The 10,947-nt window shown below is 49.3% G+C and overlaps 1 protein-coding gene across 1 annotated transcript in view; it reads right to left on the bottom strand.

Moving 5' to 3' along the window:
- The window catches only part of SPSB1 (splA/ryanodine receptor domain and SOCS box containing 1), a 67,963-nt gene extending 66,748 nt beyond the window's left edge, over positions 1 to 1,215 (bottom strand). Inside the window, exon 1 of the mRNA XM_015411036.1 lies at positions 902 to 1,215. The gene's annotated coding sequence lies outside the window, so the exon portion shown is untranslated. The remainder of the gene's footprint in view (positions 1 to 901) is intronic.
- Between the last annotated feature and the right edge of the window lie 9,732 nt (positions 1,216 to 10,947).

Here is a 10,947-nt window from a genome sequence, read left to right as displayed (position 1 = left end):
GGGGGGGGGGGGGGGGAAGGCCAGCCGCGTTCATAGACCAGGCAGGGAAAAGTTGCACCGCCCGTCGCCTTATTTAACTCCCCTTCCTTCTCCCACGGTAGCCAGTTCGGCAAAGGAGACGCTCGCCAGTGTTCCCTCTAAGCTGAATGAGTGCGAGCCAGCTCCCAGTTTCTTAGCCTCCAGCTCACAGGTTTTTGTCTCCGCTCAGGAAGGAGGCCTCCAGAGCAAACTGATTTCTGCAGCAGCCAAATCCCTCGCTCACAACTTTAGAGCCGGCAGCTCACAAAAGTAGAACTCTTGCTCACAGGGCTCCACAGCTCAGAGGGCGCACTGCCTCTCGCCCGTGCCTCGGCTGCGAAAGGATCGCAGGGAGGCCCAGGGATCCGAGAACGGGTCTACTCGGGAGCAATGTTCCCTCTAAGCTGTGGAGTCTTGTGAGCAAAAATTCTCCTTTGTGAGCTGCTGGCATTAAAGTGGTGAGCGAGTGATTTGGCTGCTGCATCAATTAGCTTGCTCTGGAGCCCTCCTTCCTGAGCGGAGACAGAAATGTGTGAGCTGGAGGCTAAAATTTTGTGAGCTAGCTCACACTCACTCAGCTTAGAGGGAACACTGAGTCAACTTTCCCCGACTGCCAGCCAGCCAGCCGGCAACTGCAGCCTGCACGCGCCCCTCCGCCCCCTCCCCAAAGTAGCCCGTAAAGGCGCTCCCTGGAGAAAGGGAGGAGAGAGAGCGCACCCCGGGGTTAAGCCTGCAGGGCGCAGAGCGGGGTGACTCCCCGGGGCAGGCGAGCGAGGCCCCCAAAGCAACAGGTGGGCGGCTGGGCCGGGCGGCGAGAGGCGAGCTGGAGCCCTCTCCCCCAGCAGTGCAGTGCAGTGCAGTGCAGCCCCCTTCCCCGCCTTACCTCCCGAGGCACCCGGGGCAGGCCATTCCGAGGTAGGCGCGGGTCTGCTGCTCCGGAGCGGCGCCAGGGAACGGGGAGCCTCTTCGGGGGGCTCTCTGCAGATCCCCCACCCCCGCCCGCTGCTTTGCAACAGCCCCTCCCCGTTGGTGGCTTCCAGTCCCGGGGCTCCGGCCCGGCTGCCACTCCTCCAGGGGCGCCCTGCAAAGGCGGCGTCCCAGCCCAGCCCAGCCCAGCCCAGGCAGCCGCTGCAGTAGCGCCGCCGCCGCCGCCCCGCTTGCCCAGCCCAGCGGCTCCTCGCTCGGGCGCCAGACGCGGCTAAAAGCCCAGCGAGGCCGGTCACATGAGCGCCGCCGAGAACTCCCAGCTGCCTCGACGGCTCCGCCTCTTAAAGCGCCCGCCCGCCGGGGAGGGAAGCAGGCGGGCAGGCGGGCGCGGGCGGCGCTTGGGGAGGGTGGCGGGCGCCGGCGGAGCCTTCCTCCTCCTCCTCCTCCTCCTCCTCCTCGGAACGGGGCGCGGGCAATCCCGGAGCCCTGCCGGAGAGGCGCGGAGGCCACGATCCATGCGGTGCGCGCTCCTTTCAGAGTCAACCTCGCTGGCTGCGATCCATGCCGACTAGATAATGCCCTTCCAGCCCACTTTTTGTGCACTTTCCTTTTTTTTAAAAAAACGTTTTATTTCTTGACTTTTGTACATCATTAATTCTCTAATATACATACGACTTAAGAGTCATTTATCCATTTTCTATCCACTTATACATTCCCACCCATCGCTTTACAAAAATCTCATCATTCTTCCCTTGTAACATTAAGTTCAGTTTATCTATTTCTGCTACTTCCATCAGTTTCTCTATCACTTCTTCTTGTTTGGGGGGTGTTATCTTGCTTCCAGTACTTTGCCCATAGTATTCTTGCTGCCGTTATTGAATATAAAATTACAAATTTATCATTTCTGAATATATATCCAAAATTTTTGTATTTTGGGACACCGCCACCACATATGATAGAAAGTTCCAACACTTGCTTTACATTTCCAACAAATGTTGGAGCAATTTGGGCACTTTTTGTGCACTTTCCGACTGAATCTTTGCAAACCCAGTTGGAATGTGCGTTAAAAGTGCATTCTCTAGTGTGCGTGATCGACTGAGTAGTTGTCGTTCGGGCGGGTTTTGTGAATTTGCGGCTCCTGGCTTCCTTGGCACCGATTGGACGTCATTTTATTTTATTTTTATTTGGTTAGACTTCTCTCCCGCGCCCTCCCCACAAGGTAGGCTGAGAGCGAGTACCAACATATACCTCTACAATCATGCAGATCTGCAGCTAAACCATTCATAGTTTCCAATTAAGATCTGCAATTGAAGTAGATGTACAGTATAATGCAAATAAAACACATTATAACAACGCGTTTAAAATCGATAAGATCACCATAGACAAAAACCTAGACGAAAATATAGATTTATACCCCGCCTTCCTCCCCAGTGGGGACCCAAAGCGGCTTGCATTGTTCTCTCCTGGGCTTTAATCTCACAACAACCCTGCGAGGTAGAAGGAGAAGAGAAGAGATTGGATTTATACCCCGCCCTTCACTACCCAAAGGTGTCTCAGAGTGGCTTACAAACTCCTTTCCCTTCCCCTCCGCACAACAGGCACCCTGTGAGCAATGTTCCCTCTAAGCTGTGGAGTCTTGTGAGCAAAAAATCTACTTTGTGAGCTACTGGCATTAAAGTTGTGAGTAAGTGATTTGGCTACTGCATAAATTAGTTTGTTTGGAGCCATCCCTCCTGAGCTGAGACAAAAATCTGTGAGTCAGAGGCTAAAAAACTGTGAGCTAGCTCACACTAACTCAGCTTAGAGGGAACACTGCCTGCGAGGTAGGTGGGGCTGAGAGAGCTCTGACAGAAACAGCACTTTTTCAAGAACAGCTCTTATGAGAACTATGGCTTGCCCAAGGTCATCCAGCAGGTACAAGTGGAGTAGTGGGGAATCAAACCCGGTTCTCCCAGATTAGAGTCTGCACACTTAACCACTACACGAAACTGGCTCTCTGCAGGTTAGGCACTGAGAGCGTGACTGACCCAAGGTCACCCTGCAAGCGACCCTCCATGGCATGAGTGGGGATTCGGGTTGGATATTGTAACTCTGGACACAAGAGGATCTGGGAGGGAAAGGGTTGAGAGAATTCTCGGGGGGGGGGGGTACACTGGGCAGTTGCCCCCCTCATGGTTTGATGTTGAGCCTCTCTGGCCCTCGCTTGCCTTCCGTGTTTCATCTTATATGGTACCTGTCTTCTTCTTCTCTCTCCTACCTGGGCTTGGAGCTGTAGCAAGTTAACCTTTTTGGAAGTTAACCTGTTCACAATAAGTTAACTGTACTTACATGAATTTAGTCGTGTAAGATGTGCTTCTGTTTTTGTCAGCAAAATTTCTTTTTCTTCCTACCATTGGAATTAGTTTGGCTTTGTAATTTGTTTGAACAGCACGTTCCCCTTAATCAGAAACATGGAGAATTGGGGCACTGTGTTAAACTTCTGTGCTTTCAAGGCAAATGATTTTTTTTTACATTTAACCCGAAACCCAGGTCTCCCAGATACTAGGCCTATATTCTTAACCACTAAACCACACTGGCTCTGTTTACTCAGTAGCACGTTTACTCAAAAGTAAATCACAAGTCTAATAGGTTTTAGACAGAAGAAGAATAATTATTTATACCCTGCCCTTCACTCGGAGTCTCAGAGCGGCTTACAATCACATTCCCTTCCCCTCGCCACAACAGACACCCTATAAGGCACGTGGGGCTGAGAGAGCTCTGAGAGAACTGCCCTTGAGAGAACAGCTCTGAGAGAACTTCTGACTGACCCAGGGTCACCCAGCTGGCTGCCTGTGGAGGAGTGGGGAATCAAACCCACTTCTCCAAATTAGAGTCCGCCGCTCTTAACCACTACGCCAAACTGGCTCTCAGTAAGCCTGCGGAGGTTTGTAACCACACAGGGGAGTGATGTACCGAAAACACATTGTAAAGGAATTTACTTCTGAATAAACATGCATCCAATTGGTAATTTTGCAGTTTGTGCATTCTTACTCAGGTGTAAGCCTCACTGAAAGCAGTAGGACGTGCTTGTCAGTAAACGTGGCCTGAAACACATGTAGTTGAGATTGTCCCTAGGCCTAGAGCACGTTGGTGTTGACATAAGAACATAAGAACATAAGAGATGCCAATGTTGGATCAGGCCAAAGGCCCATCCAGTCCAACACTCTGTATCACACAGTGGCCAGAAATACCAGTGCCATCAGGAGGTCCACCAGTGGGGCCAGGACATTAGAAGCCATCCCACTGTTGACTCCCCCAAGCACCAAGATGACAGAGCATCACTTGCCCCAGAGTCCCTATCTATACCTTGTGGCTAATAGCCACTGATGGACCTCTGCTCCATATGCTTATCTAATTCCCTTTTGAAGCCGTCCATGCTTGTAGCTGCCACCACTTCCTGTGGCAGTGAATTCCAAGTGTTAATCACTCTTTGGGTGAAGAAGTACTTCCTTTTATCCGTTCTAACCCGACCGCTCTGCAGTTTCATGGAGTGCCCACGGGTTCTTGTATTGTGAGAAAGGGAGAAAAGTACCTCTTTCTCTACCTGCTCTTTCCCATGCATAATCTTATAAACCTCAATCATGTCACCCCTCAGTCGTCGTTTCTCCAAGCTAAAGAGCCCTAAGCGCCTTAACCGTTCCTCATAGGGAAAGTGTTCCAACCCTTTTATCATTCGAGTTGCTCTTTTCTGCACTTTTTCCAAAGCTATAATATCCTTTTTAAGGTGTGGTGACCAGAATTGCACACAGTATTCCAGATGAGGTCGCACCATTGATTTATATAGCGGCATTATGATATTGGCTGATCTGTTTACAATACCCTTCCTAATAATCCCCAGCATAGCATTGGCCTTCTTTATTGCAGTCACACACTGTCTCGACATTTTCAGTGAGTTATCTACTACAACTCCAAGATCTCTCTCTTGATCAGTCTCTGCCAGTTCAGACCCCATCAACGTGTATTTATATTTAGGATTTTTGGCTCCAATGTGCATCACCTTGCACTTGGCCACATTGAACCCCATTTGCCATGTTGACGCCCACTCGCCCAACTTTGACAGATCCCTTTGGAGTGCCTCACAATCCTCACTGGTTTTCACCACCCTGAACAACTTCGTATCATCCGCAAATTTAGCCACTTCACTGCTTACTCCCAACTCCAAATCATTAATGAACAAGTTAAAAAGCAGTGGACCAAGTACTGATCCCTGTGGTACCCCACTGCTTACACCCCTCCACTGGGAGAACTGCCCATTTATACTCACTCTCTGTTTTCTATTAATTAGCCAGTTTTTGATCCATAAAAGGACTTGTCCTTTTATCCCATGATTTTTGAGCTTACTTAGGAGCCTTTGATGAGGAACTTTATCAAAAGCTTTCTGGAAGTCAAGGTAAACAATATCTATTGGATCCCCCTTGTCCACATGTTTGTTCACCCCCTCAAAGAACATTAACAGGTTAGTGAGACAAGATCTTCCCTTACAGAACCCATGTTGAGTCTGCCTCAATAGGTTTTGTTCATCTATGTGCCTACTAATTCTTTCCTTAATAATGGTTTCCACCAATTTACCCGGTATCGACGTCAGACTGACTGGCCTGTAATTTCCCGGATCTCCTCTGGAACCCTTTTTAAAGATGGGAGTGACATTAGCTACCTTCCAGTCCTCAGGAATGGAGGCTGATTTTAAGGAGAGATTACATATTTTTGTCAGGAGATCCACAAGTTCACAATTGAGTTCTTTCAGAACTCTTGGATGTATGCCATCTGGGCCTGGTGATTTATCAGTTTTTAAGTTGTTTATCAGTTTTAGGACCTCCTCTCTCGTCACCTCAATCTGACTCAGGTCTTTCAACACCCCTCCCGAACTCAGCGGCTCTGGAGTGGGCAAGCACCTCTCATCTTCCACAGTGAAGACGGAGGCAAAAAATGCATTTAGCTTCTCAGCCATTTCCCTATCATCCTTCAGTACTCCTTTTACCCCTTGGTCATCCAAGGGCCCCACTGCCTCCCTGGCTGGTTTCCTGTTTCTAATGTATTTGAAGAAAGTTTTATTGTTGGTCTTTACATTTTTTGCTATATGCTCCTCATATTCCCTTTTTGCATGCCTGACCACAGACTTGCATTTTATTTGCCATAGCCTGTGTTCTGTTTTATCAGCCTCACTGTGACTAGCTTTCCACCGCTTAAAGGAATCCTTTTTACCTTTTACAGCTTCCATTACTTTGTTTGTTAACCATGTAGGCTTTTTCTTATACCTGTTTGTGCCTTTCCTAACCTGCGGAATATATTTTATTTGAGCTTCTAGAATTGTAGTTTTAAACAGTTTCCAAGCTTCCCCAATGGTTTTGACCCTTTCTACTTTTCCCTTCAGTTTCCTCCCCACATGTCCCCTCATATCAGAAAAATTACCCCTTTTAAAGTTAAAAGTGGTTGTGTGAGTCTTTTTGGCCAATTCCCTATTTGTACAAATGTTGAACTCAACAACATTATGATCACTGTTCCCAAGCGGTGCAATCACTTTTACATCTCTCACCAGGTCTTGAGTGTTACTTAGGACCAAATCAAGGATCGCCTCTCCCCTGGTAGGTTCCATGACCATCTGCTCCATAGCACAGTCATTTAGAGTGTCTAGAAACTCAATCTCTTTCTCTCGACTAGAACACATATTGACCCAATCAATGTGTGGGTAGTTAAAATCACCTATTACGACACAGTGTTTTTGTCTAGCTGCTATCTTTAATTCATTCATCATTTTATAATCCTCCTCTATCTTTTGATCCGGTGGGCGATAACAAACTCCCAGTGTTAAGTTTCCTTTTGGCCCCCCTATTTCAACCCACAGAACTTCAAGAAGCGAATCCAATTCTCTTAGCCTCTCGATCTTTCTGGACTTTATACCCTCTCTGACATACAGAGCCACCCCACCTCCAACCCTTCCCCCCCTATCCTTCCGATATAATATATAACCGGGAATCACCGTATCCCACTGATTTTCCTCATCCCACCAAGTTTCTGAAATACCCACAATGTCTATTTTTCCCTCTGACACCAAGCACTCCAACTCCCCGATTTTACCTCGGACACTTCGAGCATTTGTATAGAAACAGCTGTAATTTCCCATACTGGTTAAGCCTGCCACCTTCCTCTTGCAATCTCGAGACCTTGTCAGGCAGTCCATGTCACTAGCCATGGTCTCAGTGGACAATTTCAATCCACCTCCCTGTAGAAAAGCAACAGGTACCCCCTCATCTCTCTGAGATGAGCCAACCCGAACCAGAGACTTTTCATCTCCTGTCGGCTTTCCCCCAATATTCAGTTTAAAAACTGCTCTGCCACCTTTTTGATTTTAAGCGCCAGCAGCCTGGTTCCTTCTCGGGACAAGTGGAGACCGTCTCGCCTGTACAGCTCCCTCTTGTTCCAAAAAGAATCCCAGTGCCTAACAAACCTGAACCCTTCCCCTCTACACCATCGTCTCATCCACGCATTGAGACTCCTGATCTGTGCCTGTCTCTCCGGCCCTGCGCGTGGAACAGGTAGCACTTCTGAGAAGGCTACCTTGGAGGTCCTGGCCTTGAGTTTCCTGCCCAGCAGCCTAAATTTCTCCTCCAGGACCTCACGACTGCATTTCCCCACATCGTTGGTGCCGACATGCACCACGACCACTGGCTCCTCCCCAGCACTATCTACCAGCCTATCTAAAACACGCGTAATGTCCGCTACCTTTGCACCAGGCAGGCAAGTCACCATACGGTCAGTACGCGGGTTCGCCACCCAGCTGTCTACCTGCCTAAGGATCGAATCACCCACTACCAAGAGCCCCCCTCCCACCCTGCCCAGGGATGGTTCCTTGGTGCAAAAGGATAACCGCTCACCAGCTGGGGAAGAGGTCCCTTCTGAGGGCACATTCCCCTTATCCTCAGCACGGTGCCCTGTTTCCCCTAGACCCTCATGCTCCCTGACAGCAGCGGGGCTGCCAGATCCAGAGTGGGACGTAGCTAACAAGTCCCCGAGAGTCTTTTCTGTGCGCCTAGCTGACTGTCTCTGCTTCTCCAGGTCAGCCACCTTGGCCTCAAGGGAGCACACACGTTCCCTGAGAACCAGGAGCTCCTTGCACCGAGCACACACCCAAGACTTCTGCCCAGTGGGCAGATAGTCATACATGTGACACTCTGTGCAAAACACTGGATAGCCCCCAACCCCCTGCTGGCATTCTGGCTTCATAATTCTTTTAAAATAAGTAAATGTAATCCCCCTTTTAAATCCCTTTGTATTTATGTGTTTTTTTCTTGTCAAAGTCAAATTACTTTATGGGGAAAACAAGGAGCCTAGGGTTTTCACTTTCTGCCTCTTCTTGGGCGTCTCACAGAGCCCCTAGTCCAAGAGTCCCTGGGCTAAGAGCCACGGGCAAAGAGCCCTTTAGCTCGCCCTTCGGCTCGTGCCAGAGGCTCGTGCCTCTGTCAAGGAGCTTTCTTAAATACTCACCCTTCTGTCTCCTGCTCCTGTTCCTGCTCAGAGCTCAGCTGGGTCTCCTCTGCCTCTGGCCAGGTGTTTCCTTAAATAGAGGCCTCCCCCAGCAGAGTGCTGGCAGCAGCTATTCAAATGCACCCAGGCACTCAATCACATGCAAAACAATGCCCCTTCCTTTTCCTCTCAATTGCAGTCAATCACAGTCAAACAATGCCCTTTCCTCTCTCAAGCAGCCAGGAATCTGCAAAAACTCCAAGCGCTTCCACACACTCCCAGACCAGTTCTCCCACCAAAATCCTCAGCTGGATCCTCTCCGCTGAAAGCAAATAAAAAACCACTCACCCTTCTGTCTCCTGCTCCTGTTCCTGCTCAGAGCTCAGCTGGGTCTCCTCTGCCTCTGGCCAGGTGTTTCCTTAAATAGAGGCCTCCCCCAGCATAGTGCTGGCAGCAGCTATTCAAATGCACCCAGGCACTCAATCACATGCAAAACAATGCCCCTTCCTTTTCCTCTCAATTGCAGTCAATCACAGTCAAACAATGCCCTTTCCTCTCTCAAGCAGCCAGGAATCTGCAAAAACTCCAAGCGCTTCCACACACTCCCAGACCAGTTCTCCCACCAAAATCCTCAGCTGGATCCTCTCCGCTGAAAGCAAATAAAAAACCACTCACCCTTCTGTCTCCTGCTCCTGTTCCTGCTCAGAGCTCAGCTGGGTCTCGGGATTATCAGCGGGATTATAAATATCAGCGGGATTATAAATGTCCATAGGATCACAGCATTAGGGTGCGATTCTATGCACATTTGGAAGTGAGCCCTCTCAAACACAGCTGGATGTACTATACAGAAACATTGGTAGGATCTGGCTGCAAAGAGAATTGCAGTTGTCCAATGAAACAGGCCAGGACAGACAAAGTAAAGGTAACGGTTTCCCTTGCTCAAAAGCCAGTCGGATCCGACTCTAGGGGGCGGTGCTCATCTCTGTTTCTAAGCCGAAGAGCCAGCGCTGTCCAAAGACTTTTCTGTGGTCATGTGGTCAGCATGACTACACGCCGAGGCGCACAGAACGCTGTAACCTTCCCACCTATTTATCTACTTGCAATTTCTTGCTTTCGAACTGCTAGGTTGGCAGGAGCTGGGGCCAGAGACAGACAAGTGGATGTATGTATCACCTCTGTATCATTAATCAGTGGAACTCATGGCCACAAATTGTAGTCAAGGCCTCTAACAGGCATCAAGTTACAGCAGACTAATGGCAACCCTGTAGGGTTTTCAAGGCAAGCAAGATTCAGAGGTGATTTGAAGAGAAGACGAGATTGGATTTATACCCCGCCCTTCACTACCCGAAGGAGTCTCAGAGTGGCTTACAATCAATGTTCCCTCTAAGCTGTGAAGTCCTGTGAGCAAAAATTCCACTTTGTGAGCTACTGGCATTAAAGTTGTGAGCAAACAATTTGGCTACTGCATAAATTAGTTTGCTCTGGAGCCATCCTTTCTGAGCTAAGACAAAAACATGTGAGCCGGAGGCTAAAAAACTGTGAGCTAGCTCACACTAACTCAGCTTGGAACACTGCTTACAATCTCCTTTCCCTTCTCCTCCCCACAACAGACCCCCTGTGAGGTAGGTGGGGCTGAGAGAGCTCTCCTGAGAACTCCCTTGAGAGAACAGCTCTGAATTAACTTGTGACTGACCCAAGGTCACACCGGCAGCTGCATGTGGAAGAGGGGGGGATCAAACCCGGTTCTCCCAGATTAGAGTCCACGCTCTTAACCACTACACCAAACTGGATCTCTTGCCGTTGTCTCCCTCTGTGTTGGGACCTTGGACTTCTTGTGGACTCCCATCCAAGTACTAACTAAGGCCAGCCCTGCTTAGCTTGCGAGATCTGATGAGATCAAGCTTAGCCTGGGCCTTCCAGGTCAGGCCTCTAACATAAATAGGCTTAAAAAAACCAGATTAGATTCGTGGAGGAAGGACTATCAACAAAGATAAGCAACAATTGTAAAATGGATCCTCCACATACAAAGGCAGTCTACCACTGAGCTTGGAATAAAATAGTGGAAGGTCCTTGACTTCTGGAGCTTGTCAGATGAATTTGGCAAGCCATTGTTGTTGGGAAAGGGGACCGGATTAGACTAAAGCAGATGGTGGCTTTTTCATGCGTATGAATACGATGCGCAGGGTTTAGCCTTCGTCTCACACCACCTAGCTGCCGCCGACACTGTTGAACAATCCGCTTTTAAATCAGTGCGGGCGGGGTGTGGTCTTGCAGAGCAAATGGACAGGGCACCGCGGGCAGAGTTGGGCCTTCAGCCAGGGAAAATTGAACGGGGGAACTTGATTTGGGACCCTTGGGTCACGATTTGGGGTGTTACAGAGCATGTCCGTTTCCGTTTACGAAAGAGCAGAGGTTGTGCCAAATACAGCAGAGGCAGCCGAAACCTACGCCTAGTTACTCTCAAGTAAATCCCACTAAGTTCAGTGGGGCTCGCTCTGGAGT

Source organism: Gekko japonicus, unplaced genomic scaffold, assembly GCF_001447785.1.
Source record: "Gekko japonicus isolate JY-2015 unplaced genomic scaffold, Gekko_japonicus_V1.1 scaffold450, whole genome shotgun sequence".
Classification (NCBI taxonomy): domain Eukaryota; kingdom Metazoa; phylum Chordata; class Lepidosauria; order Squamata; family Gekkonidae; genus Gekko; species Gekko japonicus.
Note: the sequence above shows the minus strand (reverse complement) of the source record. Positions and strands in the feature narration are given on the sequence as shown.